Here is a 6,057-nt window from a genome sequence, read left to right as displayed (position 1 = left end):
TGAAAACTGTCGTTCTTAGATACATTTTCGTAACGAATTCAAAATCGAGATAAGTTTCGAACAATTAAATTAAGAGAAAAGTCTTACAAAAATTATTTTTAACGGTTTATGCATACATTATGCACAAAGTAATTTTTAATTAGATGTTTATTATTTTTTAATTGTTATATATTTTTAGATATTGATATAACCTTTAAAAAAAAGCTCTTATTACGATACAAAAGACGAAAATTTGAGGTACGAACATTACGTACAAACATTATTCTGTATTTTCAATAACAATAATGATTTTTCAAAAAAGTGCATGCCAGAACTAGGGAGTTGGTAGTAGAAATGCTCTAACAGTATTCTGGACTTTCAAATGAGGTCAACTGCGATTTATATTAATTTAAAATTTCCACTAAATTCTAGGAAAGTATTAAGCTTAAGTAATTGTTAATTTCAAATTATATATTTCTACTTTTTTATGTACGGTTAAAGTAAAAAGCACTTTATTTAAAATTACATTTTCCTAATAACACTATAGTTGAAAAAATAAACTTTAAAAATATGTTTGTACAAATTATTGAAATTGTGTAAAACCATTGAAGTACTTATCAATATTCACAAGCACACTTGAGCCGCCGTATTTATGAACGTCATACAAAAAAAAAATGAATATTTATGAACTGGGAAACAATTACAAATGTTAAATTAAATTTATTGGTATATTTTCTTAATTAATTTAATAAATTAGTTAAATAGAGTGCAATACAGTGGTAAGCAATACAGTGATAAGTCATCTCTAAGAATTGTTTACAGTTTACAAGTAGGTATTTCATAAGATTCCGAAATTTTCACTAGATGGCAACACAATGCACGGAAACATCTTATTGTTTGCACTCATATCGGGGTGATTTACATCAAAAAATGCTCTTTAAATAACGGTTTTCTGAATAACTTGAAAAATGTGTCTTTTGTCACTTTATTTCCCCCAGATCTTCATGGCGATTTTGTCTTCCAATTAAATCCCTCATGTATGGTATATCAATTCAAACCTACTCAATTTTAATGCATCACAATTTAAAATCCATATGTCCTATGATTATATTTAAGAAGATATTTAGAAATGTATTAAAATCAACTTTTCTATACTGCTTTTTTTTCATAAACTTTGCTGAGTTAATAACTCAAGACTCGAGCTTTAACAGCTAATTTGGCCCCTCTCGTCTCTTGTTGCTCTGAAATTCAAAAAATAACTTATTGAAAGGGTTAAGCATTTCTGACTCTTCGTAATTTTATCCAATTTATGTGCTTATTTAATCATCCACGTGTTAGTCTTATAAAGTATATATATCGGACCTTATACCTAGAATGATGGCAGAGGGCAAAGTGGCCTCTTAGGTATCCCATGAACCCAAGTAGTTTAAGTATAAGATATACCCTTTGGTATATGTAAGGTTCTTCAGTTTCATTAAGAAAAACAATAATATTTCAACACAGCAATAATTATTAGTAGTAGAGACAAGGAAACCCAATTATCCAAGAAACTAAAACTAAACTCAGTGGCACGACAGCCCATAGAGGGCCAAGGCCTACTGTGACTAGAGAGCCTAGAGTAAAAGAGAGTGGACAAGGGAGAAACGATTCCTGATTGGTGGAAAGAAAAACTTTACCGCCGGAGGCGAGAGTGGAAAATTCGCCATTGGAATTACACGGAGTGAAAATTATCTGACTCAAAAAAATTATGTTCTGTATTAATAAATGCATGCAATAAGTTCATTACTTACTTTTTTTCAATAAGAAACTTCACAGTTACAGTAAATGTTAAAATTATGGCTGAAAATTTGGATAGTTGTTAGTTATTAGAATTTATCCTTATTATCACTTACTTGCGTGCATATAAAGTTATGTTTATCTCATTGTAAAGAGAACAAGGTGATGAAATAACTAATGGTTAGATAAGAATAAATGTATTTACTTTTAATGCACATAATTTCTATCTAAATTACTTATAAATTTTAAGATTTGAGCATCTTTTTATCAAAACTTCAGAAGTGCAGAGTTTGGCGATATTACTTTGACATGTTGGCGCGTTACAATGCGCGCTACAAAGTAGCATTTGTTTACTTTTCGTTACCAACTGTATAAAATGCTAGTTTGTTTTAAATTTCAACTAATTATGGAAATTTTTGTTTACAATTTGTTGAAATAAACAATACCTTTTCAGGTGAATATGCGATAATTTTTTCCTGAAAAAGTAGTAAATAATAATAAATTATATAATTTGTATTATTAATTATTATTTCTGAAATAAATGGCATAATCATTATTAATTTTTATATTTTATTTAAGGCATTTATTAAAAGCTGAAGTCTTTTCATAAGTCTTTTTTTTTTCATTGACGTTAATTTTTTAACAATTTCAGATGCTAGACAATGTTTCTTAAGAAATCTGTAATATCATGTGCTTTCCAATCTTAAAATTTATATTATTGATACTTTAGTATATACTCTTAGAATAACAGAACCTTCAGAATAACACCAAATGAGCGAGTGGCGCCAATTTCGGTGTATCATCTGGCAACCCCCTTGGACAAAAATCTGACGGCAGCGCATGCTCTCTTGGATATTGTCATCACTCTTTTCAATACAGGCACTCTAACTGTGACCATCTCAGTTCTCTTGACCTTGGGCTCTGGGGAACAGGAGCAGATGTTCCGGTGAGGTGGTCAGCCGAACGTGAAACCCCCGGTGTTTAGTTCCCAAGCATGCTTGATACTCATTTATCGACCCACTGAAGGGAAGAAATTCTGAGTCCTCCTTGCCCGGCCTGAGCATCGAACCCAGGACCTACGGCGTGGGAACGGGAAGCGCTACCACTCAGCCTCCGGGCGTCTCCAAGAAACTAATGCATGCGTATAATTGTAAAGAGAATGTTACATTCAATCAAATAGTTTCGTTAACCAAATCGAATAAAATAGAATTTCTACGATCAAGTCTATAATATGTTTTTATTAAATTAATAATGATTATATTTTAGAATTTTTGTGTCTAATTGACCTACATACAAACAATCTGGGAGGGGCAAAACTCTTAAGTCTTTCTAGGTATATAGCAATGTTCAGTCTTTCTAGTATTAAATTACATGCTGTTACATTCATTGTTAACATTGTTAAAACATTGTACATTGTTAAAAAACCATACATAATAGATTTTATGTATTTATCATTTCTTTCTAGTTCTTGTTTCAACTCTAACATTTTTTTTGTAGTCTCACTTAAATATTCAGTGCAAAAGTACTAACTATGTATCCAACCATGCTACTTATGACATAAACGTAAACACACCGCCGTCTTTGATTTACTTCCTGATATTCATTACGAGAATTAGTCTGTTTACTCGGTCATGGCCACAATGACGAATGAAATTTACAATGTGTAAAACATTATCAAATATCACAACACAACCACTTCTTCCTAATCTGCATCAAATCAGTAGTAGGAAAAAAAATCGTACGACTTTGGGGGGTGTAAGTAAATAAATATCAGATTTAAAGTAATCAGTCGCTCTGTAACATTGTAATAGTTTGTCAGATGATGACGATTCAAGGCTGATTCTCACGAATTCAATATTGTTTCATCAAGATTAGATCATCTGATTGATAAGAAATGGAGGGGGCGATCAGATAGAATAAGGTATGGAGAAAGTTAAGCCACTTTAAGTGTTTTGTTGATAAGGCACACTTGAAAATAAAACAAGAGGTGCGTCAAAATCACTTTCAATTCTCAACAGTTTCGTTTTTTATCAGTTTTTTAATCCATTCATCAGGAGTGGTATCGATTAGATTAGATGCGATATTCGAATAACTTGATTTGACTGCGTATTTGCAACATATCACTTTCACCTGTGCGAAAACATCCTTGAAAAAATGAATAGTAAACAAAATTTTCACTACACTCAAGTTGGCGAACTCCAAAATATCTAATAAATTTTGTTCTATAGGATGACAAGCAGCAACTTGGACACATAACGCTATACTATAATTTAAATGCTTACTGAAATACCATAACATTTCAACTAAACAAAAACATTATCTTCAGCTTGCCTGCAAATGTTCAAACTGACCATGTTTGGCCTTATAGGAACCAGACATTGTAACAAGCAACATTGTAACAGACATTGTAAAAAGCAACATTGTAACAGATATTGTAACAAGCAACATTATAACAGACATTGTAACAAGCAACATTGTAACAGACATTGTAACAGGTAATATTGTAACAAGCAATATTGTAACAGACATTGTAACAAGCAACATTGTAACAGACATTGCAACAAGCAACATTGTAACAGACATTGTAACAAGTGGAAGAATAAAAGAAATCCAATGGTTTCGACATATTCTAAGAATGGACTCGGAAAGAAATGTTCAAAGATTATTATACGGAAAACTAGGAGGGTCGAGATCTAGAGGAAGACTTAGAACTAGATGGAAGGAATAAATGGATGAGGGCCTGGAATAATTTAAAATTACTAACTACAAGAAAAATGCGACCAATAGAGAAAAAAAAGTTTAAAATCTTTAAGAAATCCAGAGCTCTGAGAGGGCTAAAATGCTAGGGTGAGGATAACGATTAGCCTTTAAGTAATTCTGTAAGAATGTCACAAACTTATCTGCCATGGATCACAATTCGGCTACTATCTAACTTTCACGAGAACTCCGCCTGATTGAAATTCCAAGGTTGCCTGCTGTTATGGAAACAAGAATAAAATCATGTCTAATGGAGGAGAATTGAAGAAAGGATATGACACTTCAAAGATATATCAAATATATATCCTCAAGTATATACTTCACCCCCGTATTCGAAGTGACTTATATTCCTTAGAACAGTAACCACCAGTCTTCCAGTCTGGTGCCTGAAAAAAGCCAGGCAGTGCCGATATTTTTTACCGTTCCTTGTCTACAAGATGGGCGAAGCAAAAAATTCATTGGATTCAAGTCTGGGGAATAAGATGGCCATTCTTGAGTTATAAGATGATTAATAAAATGGGCTTTGTTCTAGCTCTGTATGCTGGAGCAGAATCCTGCTAGAAAGTTGATTTCTAAAAACCTTTTTAAGTAAGGAAGCATGATATCATCCAAAAATTAGCTTTCGATGTGTTGCGATAAGAACATATCATTTTAAAATCTTAGTCTCTAAATAGAATTCAACTCACAAGATAATTTCAATAAAATCACATATTAGGTTAATCAAGCTTTAAATTGCATAAAATAATCTTACTTAAATTATAAAAAGAAATATCATAAAAATTTTGACAGCTGTGAAGTTTTTTTTAAATAAATAAATAAATAAAAATAAAAAATAGATCAAGACCTAACATTTGAAATTTGCAAATTAAAAATATTAGTGGATTTGCTTTCGTTTATAATGGTGTAGCAAGGTTTTGAAAATGTATTAAGGCCTGGAACAATAAAATCTTAAAAAATATTCATTTCAAATCCAGATCTTTGACACATTTCGAATAAAGAGGCTCTTCTTTTAAAATATAAAATTTCATTTCTTGTGCTATTTTAACTACAAAACATTAGATTTTTTTTCAAAATAGAATGTATTGAATTTTTTAAATATTATTCTAAAATTTGACACTTCGCTATTAAATCACGTTCTAATTTCTTAAACTTCTTATTTCATAGGCGAAGGGTAAATATATTTTGTAGAAATTGGCAATTATTCTCCACCTATTGATTAAAAATATTAGTAGTTATTATTTTTCTGCTTGTTTATATTGCTATCCATTCGGCTTTTTAAACTGATTTCTCGTATCAATAGGAGGCTGTTGACCTTTTATTTTCACTTGATCTCTTAAACCAAATCCAAAATTTTAATGAAATAGGTTAAATAGTTCTAAAAATTATCGCGAAAATGCGATTTTTATACCTCAGAAACTATTAAACCAATTTCGTTTAAATTTTCTAAACATTAAACTCCTAAAATTCAACATTTTTTTATCATTATATTTCATCTTAAATAATTATTATAAACGAGTTTTGGAATAAGTACACAAGGATTTTGTG

The sequence above is a fragment of the Parasteatoda tepidariorum genome, chromosome 6 (assembly GCF_982258835.1).
Source record: "Parasteatoda tepidariorum strain Cologne lab strain chromosome 6, Ptep-v5.0, whole genome shotgun sequence".
In the NCBI taxonomy this organism is placed as follows: Eukaryota; Metazoa; Arthropoda; class Arachnida; order Araneae; family Theridiidae; genus Parasteatoda; species Parasteatoda tepidariorum.
The sequence above is the reverse complement of the archived record's forward strand: the minus strand, read 5'-3'. Positions refer to the sequence as shown.